We start from the raw sequence: 12,830 nt of genomic DNA, 5'->3' as shown, positions 1-12,830 counted from the left end.
TGAGGATGATTTTAAAATATAAAAAATGCCTATTGATAAATAGGACTTTTGCTTTTGAAGAATTTGGACACGTGGCAACCGATTCATATCTATTCATATAAGATTGTCGGCCGTCCCGTCCCACTTCAATTTAAAAGGGATGAGCCAATGTTAACGGGACACATGACGACTATTTTGTTCCGTTTGTCCCGTCTCGTTTTGTCCCGTTTCGTTCCGTCCTGTCCCGCTTGTCCTCTCTGGATTTTTTTTTTAAATCTAGCCGTTGGGCAATAACTTAAATTGCAAAAATAGCCGTTGCCAACGTTAAAAAACGGCCAAAAATGACCCCCTACCCCCAAACTTTTAATATAACCCCTAAGTTTATTAAATTACACTTTGACCCTATTTTATATACTATAAATACCCCCATTCTTCTTCATTTTTTTCCCACAAAAAATCAATCTTCTCTCTCAAATCTCTTACATTCTAATATTCTATCTATATTATTCTCTCAATTTTGTTACTATCAACTATCAAGTATCAACTTGATGTTAACTTTCAAGTTTCAAGTATTTGGGCAGATTTTTCGAGCAACTTTCAAGCTTCAAATTAATTCATCAAGTATTTGGAGCAATATTTTGGGCAATTTTTTCAAGTTTCAATATTTAGTCACGGCGCATTTGTTCCATCTCCTAATTTTAATATATAACTTTTGCATATCATTTTAGTGCTTAATTTTTGTGTTTACTTTACGTGTTCTATTTTCGTATTTCATTTTGTGTGTTTAATTTTTGTGTTAGCTTTTTTTAATTTAATATTGTATTTAAATTTTGACACCTAAAATATATTTGGCATGTTCAAAAAAAGTAGTAAAAAAAATAGTAAATGTGAAAGTAGTAGTAATCCTAATCCTAACCCTTCTCCTAGATTATAAAACATATAGATGAAATGATTCATGTTGATGAAACGTCATTTTCCCAACTCCCCCGCATTTTATGATGTTAATGTCGGAGGACAACTAGATTATGAAACTTTACAAAGACAATTTGGCAATGATATTTTTTTTGAGGATGAAGAAAATGAGGATAAAGAAAATGAGGAAGAAGAGTTAGATGAAACACCCACTAGTCCTGCAATACAAGCTCCAACTCAGAGTCAATCTCGATCTGGAGCTTTACTCCCTGTACCCCGTGTAAGGGGTAAGCCTAAGGTTGAATGTCCCAAAACATCACTTGTATGGAAATTTTTTAAACATGATAGAATCAATCATCGTGCTATATGTGAAAAATGTAAGCAACAATTTGCACACACAAAAAGTGGTGGGTAGTTCAAACAGAACCCTTCCTAGAAGGTGGCTGCGTAGATTAGGTGCTCTTCAAAAGAATTATATTTGTATTTGAGATTCAAATGTTCTATTAATAAAATAAAAGGCTCTAAGTGTTGAATTTTTTTTATGAATTGTCTTAGTTACTTAATACTTTGAAATTATATTAAATAAATTATAACTATATTATAAATTTATAATTACTAGAATATTTCATTACAAGTCTTTTATTTTAATATTTTATAATTCTTTACTTAGTTTTCTAATTTTCCTTTTAACATTTAAGTTTATTGAATAAGTCAAAAATCTAGCCATCGTAAACTTTTAAAACATAGTAATTTTCAAAAGATTAGATATTTTTTTAAAATAAAACTACACTTAAGGCCCCTGAACCCGTCCCGCCCCGTTCCGTCTCGTCCCATCCCGTCCCATCCCGTTTGTTAGCGGGATGGGATGGGCCAACCGTTTCGTCCCTTCCCGTCGTCGTCCCGCTTAAATATCGTCCCATTCGGTCCCGTCCCGTTAATTTCGTCCCGTCCCATCCCGTCCCGTTGGATAGCCATATGCTAAGCGTATGAATCGACAACTAATTATGAAGTTTATTTGACTAAATTACTATTCACCACCTCTGCTGAATATTGGTAAGACTTTATAGTTAACTAGTATTTGGACATGCGCTTTGCGCATGTGGATAAATATATATACAATTATAAGAAATTGCATATGTTATTACAATAATATGTTCAAGTTATAAAATAAAATTTAAACAAGAAAGTGTCCTATTGTGATTTTTGAAATTTGCCTCCATTTACCGAGCTTATTAGATTGTCTTCTTTCTTTTGGGATTAGTAAGTATAACATATTAAACATAAAGAAACTAAAAGATAAGGTTTGGAATAATAATATGCTTTCTATATAATCAATGATAAACCTTCCTCAAACTATCCACCAATCCTTCCAAATTCTCCCAAAACCTTCAGATATTAATCATGAGCATGAAGGTAATAAACCTCCTATTACAAATTCAACCAATACACTTTATTCGCATGAAGGTAATGATTCTCTTGCTCCAAATTCAACCACTAACATTCATACTACCACCTCATCGTTTAAAGACGTACTCCTTCTGGATTCTATCAATAAACACATCTCCCAACCACCCCTAGATCCATCCGCTACTAAAGACTCCTTCATGCAACTTGATGACCCCCTACAAGATATATCCAACCTCAAGATTTGCTCTCAATATAGCCAAGGCATCAATGAAAACCTACAAATTCACCTATCCGTAGATGACCTCCATAGAATATACCAACCTTGGAAATACTCTCTCATAATTAAACTAATGGATAAAAGAGTCCTCCACCAATATATCAAAAGAAAACTTTGCCAATTATGGAAATGTTACATCTCGCGTTTTTTGTACGTTAAAAATTTCATCTCCAGTTAATTGAAGTAGACTCGAGGGGTAAGATCATCTTGACGTTAATGTTTTTACGCTATTTATAACAAGCGATAAATAAGTGTCATGAAGGATAAATGATGCACAAATTAGAGAAAACAAGTTTCGTTGAAAATGGCCAATTTGGGATAAAATACGAATCAAGTAATAATACCCGATAATTATAAACTAGTACCATACAAGGTACCATATGACCACAGTGATATAATATATAAAGTATATATGAAGTATTTTGAAAATAAATAGAATTTTAAGTAATTTGTGATAATTTTTAAATTATGTGAGTAATAGATTAATTGCTCGGTAACAAAATATTACCCGATTAACTAATAGTGGATAGATTAACAAAATCACCCCTCCCCCAAAGAGTAACGTGGCAGCCCCCCTCCCTTAGTGTAAGGTGAGTCATTAATTGAGCTTTACATGTGTCAAAAGTTTAAATTTCAAACTCTTATCAAGACTTTTTTGTGAGCTTTATCAGAGTCCGAAACTTAAATAGTGCCAAAAATGGCACAAAATACATTTCTACTGTTAAAACAAAAGTTACATAAATACATAAAACACAGTATAATACTGCGTTTTACTTTAACGGAAAGTTAGCCGTTAAAGTTAAACGCAGTATGATACTACATTTTATTAATTTTTTTTTTTTTAGGAAAATGCAGTATTGTACTGCGTTTCCCTATAATATTTGGTTCCACTTCTGCAGGGCTGCAAATCCATATAATTTATTATAGGAAAACACATTACAATACTGCGTTTTCCTATAATAAATTATAGGGACCCTACTTCTTCCTTGGCTTCACGACAGAAGCCATTGTTCCCCCACCACTACTGGTCCCCCCCACCACGATTTAAAAAAAAAATAATTTTGGACCCCACCCGTACACTAAAGCGAAGAGTGTAGGTCCCACACACATCACAAGCCTTGGATTCCTTCTTTCAGGTTGAACAATTCAATTTGGATCTATTTCAAAAAACTTAAATCGAGGTATTTCGATTTTGTTTATGTCGAAACTCGTAGAGCATATGCATATTTGTTTTATTGAATGTGTTTTCACGTTGATTTGTGTTATGTTTGTGTTTAAATTTGTATGTTATTTTTACCCGGATTGAATTATTAGCCTTGGGATAAAAAATAGTTAATTATTAGCCTTGAATTATTTCTTTAATTTGTTGTTCATATGTATGTTATGTTTGTTGTTTTTATATGTAGAGTCTTTTAGCATAGAGTCTCTGTAGTTTAAGTATGTACTAACTACAAACTCTATTCAACTACAGTTTACAAAATTTATTATTTAATTTATAAAAATAAACTTACAAAACTAACAAATTAATATATATTGTCAAATTAACTCAATCTCGAGCCTGGAACCCATAGATAATTACTCAGTCCAAATCAATAATTAATTATTTAATTTATTAAACTAACAAAATTCTAAAAATGTTGAAATTGACACACATAATAATTAAGGATAACTTGGTGCTATCGGGCCTCAAATATCGAGCGTGGAACCCATAGGTAATTACTCAGTCTAATTATAAAATTAATTATTTAATTTATTAAATTAACAAAATTATAAAAATATTGAAATTGACACACATAATAATTAAGGATAACTTGGTGCTACCATGCCTCAAATATCGAGCCTGGAACCCATAGATAATTACTCAATCCAATTTTAAAAATAATTATTTAATTTATTAAACTAACAAAATTCTAAAAATATTGAAATTGACACACATAATAATTAAGGATAACTTGGTGCTACCGGGCCTGAAATATCGAGCCTGGAACCCATAGATAATTACTCAATCCAATTTTAAAAATAATTATTTAATTTATTAAACTAACAAAATTCTAAAAATATTGAAATTGACACACATAATAATTAAGGATAACTTGGTGCTACCGGGCCTCAAATATCGAGCCTGGAACCCATTGATAATTACTCAGCCCAATTCAATAATTAATTATTTAATTTATTAAACTAACAAAATTTTAAAAATATTGAAATTGACACACATAATAATTAAGGAAAGCTTGGTGCTACCGGGCCTCAAATATCGAGCCTGGAACCCATAGATAATTACTCAGTCCAATTAAATAATTATTTATTTAATTTATTATACCACAAACACACAATTAATATTGTTTAAATTATAGTAGACGACATGGACTTGCCGCCTGTGCATCCTGGACCAGCCGAGGATGAGCTATTAGTGTTGCATGGCGACCATATGTCCTCCTATGTATGGGAGGGACATCTATCGGATCAGCCTCTCCGCGCCAGGAGACCTGACGATTTGTGGGACTTCTTGAGGGAGCATCATTTCCATCCCCATGTAGTCGAGCGCCTACAGGCTACGGGCTTCTTTACGATTTTTCGGATTGGGTGGATGTAGCTTGATTGGTCTCTCATCACGGCCTTGGTAGAGCGGTGGCGACCGGAGACACACACATTTCACTTTTCCACTGGAGAGGCCACCATCACGCTTGAGGATGTTCAGGTTTTGTATGGGCTGCGCATAGATGGACTAGCCGTTGCACTGCCCCAGTACATGAGATCCATGACGCGTGCCCAGTATTTGGATTTGATGGGGTAGTATACTGGTTACAGACCACAGGGTAAGGCTGTACTTAGAGGGGGCAGTCGCATTTCTTTGTCAGCTATCAGAGAGCATATGGAGGTATTGCACCCAGACATTACCGGTGAGACAAAGGCTATCCATATTGAGCGATACACGAGGTTGGCACTGCTCCTTCTTTTTAGGGGTGTCTTGTTCCCGAATACTTCGGGAAGTCTAGTGAGTATGCGCTTTCTGCATCATCTGCAACAACTAGATGATTTACCCCTGTACAACTGGGGTGCTGCTATTCTAGCATACATGTACAGGAGTATGTGTCGGGCGAGCATGCTTTGCCAGGTGGACATATGTGGTTTTCTGCCCCTTCTATAGGTGACAACATTTTCGAATACTCTGTTCATTACTCCGTATTCTATATGGTCGAAATGACTCTTAAATTTTACGTCAACCTTTTATCTTAGGTTTGGGCCTGGCAGCGGATCATGCCGTTGCAGCCACCTCTACCACCATTAGAGCCGGGTGAATCACCTCCGTTTCTCCCTCTAGCTACGAGGTGGGTTCTCTGGAGTGGGAACTACCGAGGGACTGATGCTCATCATAATCTCCCCCTTGTCAGGGATGTGTTTGATATGCTGGTGGCCGGACAGGTAAATATGTACCTACATTTACTTGTTATAAATTGAGTTGTGTTGCGCATACTCACTTTTATGTTATTATTTGGTAGTTCATCTGGACGCCATACATCGATGAGTTGCTAGCTCAGCTGCCCGATTATTGCTCAGTCGACCGACTGCTTTGGAGCACTTCCGTCCCGATAATCTTCTTCAATGTGGTTGAGTATCATGCCACAGAGCGTGTGCTTCGCCAGTTTCACCATCCCCAGCCTATACCGGGGGAGCCTGCATGGGTGCCTACACATTATCAGCGGGATGACCGTACCAGGGTGGACGATGCATTTATGGGATGGCTAGAGCAGTAGGTCCATATTTGGGACCAGCGAAAGTACCCTATTCCGCCACCATCTTCACATATCCAGGAGGCCACTATTGAGTTGTATACGTCATGGTACCGCCGTCACACCCGAATGATGATCGGGAACCCCATTCATGTACTTGGCGAGTGCTACAAACCATACGCCGAGAGGCACGAGGCACTAGTATGTTTTTGTGGCTTATTAATATCTTATAATTGTGATATAGCGTTATTTAATTAATATTTTAAATGTTTCGCAGGCTAGTGGGCATCACCTGTTCTACCAGCTGGGACAGGAGATGCAGCAGTATGGCGATCGTGCTGCAGTCGTTGAGTATGGTCGGCGGGTGGAAGAGCTGGCTTGTCGGACCCTGTTTCAAGCGAGAGATGGCGCGAGATTGGATCACGAGGCTGAGTATGCGGCGCTGGAGGAGTACCATCGGGGTAGGGCTGTCCTATGAGGCAGGGGTAGGGCACTAGGCAGGGCTGTCCCACGAGGCAGGGGTGCCCCACGAGGTCGCGGGGGATGGCGAGGAGGTGGTCCCCAGCAAGGGGGCGTTGAGGCACCTGTCGACCCACCTGTTGAGGCACATGATGAGGATCTTGGAGATGAGGATCTTGGAGATGCTCAACCGGGTTATTTCCCTCATGTAGATCAGCCTTCCAGCAGCATGTCGTCGTACAACCCTCAGCTTTCTCTGCCAGCATCACAGGTCACCCCGTCAGATGCATTGTTGATCACGGGTACATTCGACGGGGATCTAGACTAGTTCTTTTCAGGCCCATCTACCGAGCTGAGGATCTGCCGACCCGGGATGTGGATGGCAGGTGTAGGTTGAGTTATGCCTCATCCCCGGCGGTTGATCCGGATCTACCACAGGTGCAGGTATTTTTTATTACTGTAAAATTTCAATTTATTTTCTTTTTTTTTCTTAATGATTTGCCATTAATTAATTTTTAATTTTCTTATTAAGGCTTCGTCCCAGCCCATCACGGAGCCGTTGTATGCGCTGATGAGGACACCACAGATGCATATACTCAGGAGGCCGACGAGAGCACGGTGAGAAAATATTTTTGACTTAACACGTACAATACTAATATACATTCTCAAATGCTAAGCGTAGTAGTTGTTTTGTAGGTTGCTGACGGCCCGACGGCCTCTTCTACCGATCCTGCCAGTTGTACTGTCGATGCTGCTGCGCATCCTCACATCAAGAGGCGACTTGATGATGATGATCCCGATAGTGTACCCGGGCAACAGGGGATGCGACTCAGGCCAGCAGCAGCACTGGAGCACACAGGCTGCAGGACTCATTGATTTACTTATGTTTGTACTTTGTGTAAATACTACATTATGTAAATAATGGAAACAATTCGGTTTTAACAACAATTTTATTTTAATTGCTTTTGAGCAACAATTTTATTTTAACAGTACAACACAAACACAAACATATCAAACCTAACACAAGAACAAACAGTAGAACTAATGAAAACACTTGACAAGGGAAACATAAAGATACACTACTACGCTCAACACGTACATGCCATTGTTTAGTCACGACCGCCTAGTATTCTCTGCTCCAACCACTTGAGCTGGTCTTCCAGCTTTTTTTCTCTTCTTCCACCTCCTTGAGTTTCGCCTTCAACTCCGTAATTTCTTGCTTGGATTGGCGCTCTCTGTCCCACTGCCCCGTAAACACATTATGAAGATGATACAACTTGTCTTTGTAGTATTCCTGCTCACATGGTTCATCAATCCACATCTTAAAATTGCATGTAGGTACGTCGGATTGCCTATAAAACTTGTTCATACATGCCCAGTAGCGGCGTCCAGCTTCTTCCCAACAATCGTACATCATGCTTTTGATTCCGCAGTCGCACCTTAGGCAATAAAGGGGTTGCTGAGACATTTCTTAAAGAGAAACTTTGCTTTTATGGAAATATTTGCTATAGGTTGTTGTTAAGCACAGAAAATAACTAGAATGCGCTCGTTATTTATAGGCAAGATTTCACATAAAACGTAGTATTATATCACGCTTTACATACACGTAAAAATGTAGTATTATACCACGCTTTACATATTAAATTTCTCTGGAACGAAACAGGTTTTTCACATGGTTTTCAGCTTTTTCAGAATGACAAGACAACTCAATAAAATGTAGTATACTTTTTTTTTAATTTTTAGATTGGTCTTCCTTAGTAACACCAATAAGTTGAATATTTGAACAATTCTATGAAGAAAATACTACATTATGTAAATAATGGCAACAATTCTATTTTAACAACATTTTTATTGTAGCAGAATTTGAACAATAATTTTATTTTAACATGATAACACAAACACAAACATAGCAAACCTAAAAATACACATAACAAAAAACAAACAGTACAACTAATGAAAACACTTGACAAGGGAAACATAAAGATACACTACTACGCTCAACACGTACAAGCCACTGTTTAGTCACGACCGGCTACTACTCTCTGCTCCAACCACTTGAGTTGGTCTTCCAGGTTTTTTTTCTTCTTCCACCTCCTTGAGTTTCGCCTTCAACTCCTCAATTTCTTGGTTGGTTCGGCACTCTCTTTCCCATTGCCTCGTACACAAATTATGAAAATTATAAATTCTCTCTTTATAGTATTTCTGCTCACATGGTTCATCCATCCATACCTCAAAATCACATGTAGGCTCGTCGGGTTGCCTATAAAACTTTTTCATACACGCCTAGTAGCGACGTCCACTTTCTTCCCACCAATTGTACAAACTGCATTTTTCTCCGCAATAGCATCTTGGGACATAAAGGGGTTGTTGAGATATTTCTTAAAGAAAAACTTTGGTTTTATGGAAATATTTGCTATTGGTTATTGTTAAGCATAGAAAATAACTAGAATGCGCCCGTTATTTATAGGCAAGATTTCACATAAAACGTAGTTTTATACCACGCTTTACATATTAAATTTCTCAGAAACGAAACAGCTTTTTCACATGGTTTTCAGCTTTTTCAAAATGACAAGACAACACAATAAAACGTAGTATTATACCGTGCTTTATATATTAAATTTTTCTGCAAGAAAACAACTTTTTCACATGGTTTTCAGCTTTTTCAGAACGACAAGACAACTCAAAAAACGTAGTATTATACCACACTTTACATATTAAATTTTTTTACAACAAAACAGCTTTTGGAGATGGTTTTCAGTTTTTTCAAAACGATAAGACAACTCAAAAAAACGTAGTATTATACGTAGTACAATACCACATTTTATGTATTTGAATTATTGTTATGTCAGTTATCCGCAGGCCCAAAAATCAGAGTAAAACGCAGTATAATACATTTCAGTATAAAACGCAGTATAATACTGCATTTTACAATAAAAAATAATTCTCTGCAGTCCAGCAGAAGTGAGCCCAAATATTATAGGGAAACGCAGTACAATACTGTGTTTAAGTTAAACGCAGTATTGTACTGCATTTTCCTAAAAAAAAAGTAATTTTTAATAAAAAGTGTCGCACCTCCTTTTTACCGCGCCCGCGGGGCGCGTGGGGAGTTTTCTCCAATTGAAGGACAGTCGAAACGGGATTTATTTAATTATTTCAGAGTCGCCACCTGGGAATTTTAAGGCGTCCCAAGTCACCAATTTTAATCCCTGAATCGAGGAGAATATGACTCTGTTTATTATTCCGCGAACCAGAAATCCTGAATAAGGAATTCTGTTAATTCGGAAGAAGGTGTTAGGCATTTCCGAATTCCGTGGTTCTAGCACGGTCGCTTAACTGTTTTTATTATTGGCTTAATTATCTTGATTTTACTAAATACGTTTTTATTGCATGATTTTACTACCGCTTTTTACTTATTGTTTACAATTATATGGACGAATTACGCGTACGTATATTCGTATTATATACTTTTTATAATTACCGGGGATCGTGCCACGCGTACGTGTACACAATAAAATTGTCCATGTTATAGATTTTATAAAAAATATATGTTCGAAATTTAAAATAAAATCAGGAACATCATCACCCTTTTTATTTAGATAATGAACTGCACACCTCGGGTTATATGAAATTATTTTGACATCCGCGGAGAAATTATTTTTATTAAAATATTCGCTCGAAATTGCGGTACGCATAATCCGAATTTGCTTTTATTTTTTAAATATAATCAGGGTGCGCGAACGCATCCCTGATTGCGCAAAATCTTTGTTAATAGTATTATGGCCTTTTTCCCCAGATTGTTTATTATATCATGAGAAATCTCCATTTAAGATACCCTTGAATTCTTGAAAAAAGAACTTGCAATTTATTAAATGTTGCCCGTCGATTATAATTTCCGGATATAAATTATATTCAGCCAGACTATTTAAATTCAAAGAAAAGCGTAAAAATATGATTAACACTATTTTCGGCAAATACAACATATATATCTATATGCCCAATAATGAATTGTATATGAAATTAAAAACGATTTATAAAGGGAAGAATATTTTTCAAGAACTTTTATTACTTCTATTTAGTGCACATCCTATTTCTAATTGTCATTGATGTAAAGTGTTGTAATTTGTATATCTCATCTTATTCTCATATACTTGCTTTTAATCTAATAGGCCTAATTATTTATTTAGGATGGTAAATAGGCATCAAATTGATAAGAGAGGGAATTATTATACAAATTGATTAACAACATTGCCTTACATGCAACATATTTGTATGTCTTGAAACATTCATAGCATTTTAACATCATAATGAGCCATAACAACTCAACTTACCATCCACTAATGGTTCTATAGATACCTGCTATCTTATACATGAAAATAATACCAACACCATTTTTACCTTATTTAACAATAGATATTACTAGTGTAGTTTTCTTGATACTTCTACATTACTCCTTACTTAGCTAACAACAAAAAATTAAATAATGGCCAACATTCATGCCATATTCCCTACCTTGACAATTTAATTATATCTTCCGCTAATGAAAATTTAGAAATTAACCTTATTACAACATTTCGAGCAACTTCAAGAAATGACATTTAATTTACAGCCGTTACGTCAAAATATACTACTATTAAACCAACACGAAACAAAGCTGAAATTTAAATTAATGAACTTGAGCGAATAGAAGACAGAATTACAATTCAAGCTTCATTTTGTCATGTTGAAGCTCTTCACAACATGAGTTTTAAGAATATGTACCTGGAAATGAAGGTAAAAGGAGTAAATTTCAGCGATAATAGCAGCAGCAAAATACCGGCAGAATGTACCAGTAACACAGCAAGTCCGAACAAGACCCGTTAACCCAGATGTACAGTGATAGAAACTTGAGAGAAAATTTCAGATTTAAACCGAACACTATCCACAAACAAACAACGGATAGATTCTAGAAAAATAACATTTCAGATTTCAGCTTCTTTCCTCTATCTGTTTTAGATTCCTGTTTCTGATTTTTGTTTCTGCTTTTGTATCTGTTTCAGGTTGTGGGTGTGTGTGTGAATGTTCTCTTTTCTATTTCTTTTTCTGTTCTCTTCCTCTCTTTCCTTTCTGTTTTTTTTTAAAATCTGCCCTTTTTTTTTTCTCTTTAAAAGTCTGAGTCCCCTAAATCAGTCCCCATTCCCCTCTATTTATACAGGGCTGTCCTATACTCTTCTAGTGCTGAATGGACCCTTTTCTCCTTTTAAAATCAGAAAGTTTTCCATTAAAACTACTTTTGAATACTTTAAGTGATCTTATCCTGATTTTAAGCAGCCCATTACCCTTTGTTTCCCATTATCTCATTAAATTAAAATCCATTAACAAACCACTTTCAGCCCTCTATTATATCATATTACCCTTACTGTTTTATCCCAGAAATGTCCAGATTTACTGTTTTCTACTGGTATTGCTGCCTTAAATTCAGCATCTTAACAATACAAATTTTAAAATCTGTATAAGCCTGATTATTAATCTGATTTAAGACAGCTACAACCAATCCTAAAGTTTGGACTGAATCCTGACTAAGAATGTAACCTCCTAACACAATTACATCTAATCAACATTTGTAGAATCATACTGAATTCAGAACCAATCATCATAACAACATATTACACTGAGTTCAGTAAACTGAGCTTTAACTTTGAACAAAAATCAAACAAACACAGGAGCATTGTCAATATACTGACAATGCCCTGAAACTCACTGATTCAGAAATCAACATATACACACCATTGACAAACTTTCTGATTTATTAAACAAGAATCAATAAATTGGGAAGAACTAATTAACTGATTTCAATGATGATAATCAACTCTAAACAGATAAACAGGGTATTACAAACATCATTTCAGAAGCAAGATTCACAATACAACTAATCGACGAACTTAATCGAGTCGATTACACACATTGTACATAATCACAATTAACAGAAACAATTCACATTTGGAATCAAGTAGACGGGTAGGGGACAGTATAACAAAATTGACTAGAAAATTATGAAAAATTAAACAAACTAATGAAACGAATAT

The sequence above is a fragment of the Nicotiana tabacum genome, chromosome 8 (assembly GCF_000715075.1).
Source record: "Nicotiana tabacum cultivar K326 chromosome 8, ASM71507v2, whole genome shotgun sequence".
Classification (NCBI taxonomy): domain Eukaryota; kingdom Viridiplantae; phylum Streptophyta; class Magnoliopsida; order Solanales; family Solanaceae; genus Nicotiana; species Nicotiana tabacum.
Note: the sequence above shows the minus strand (reverse complement) of the source record.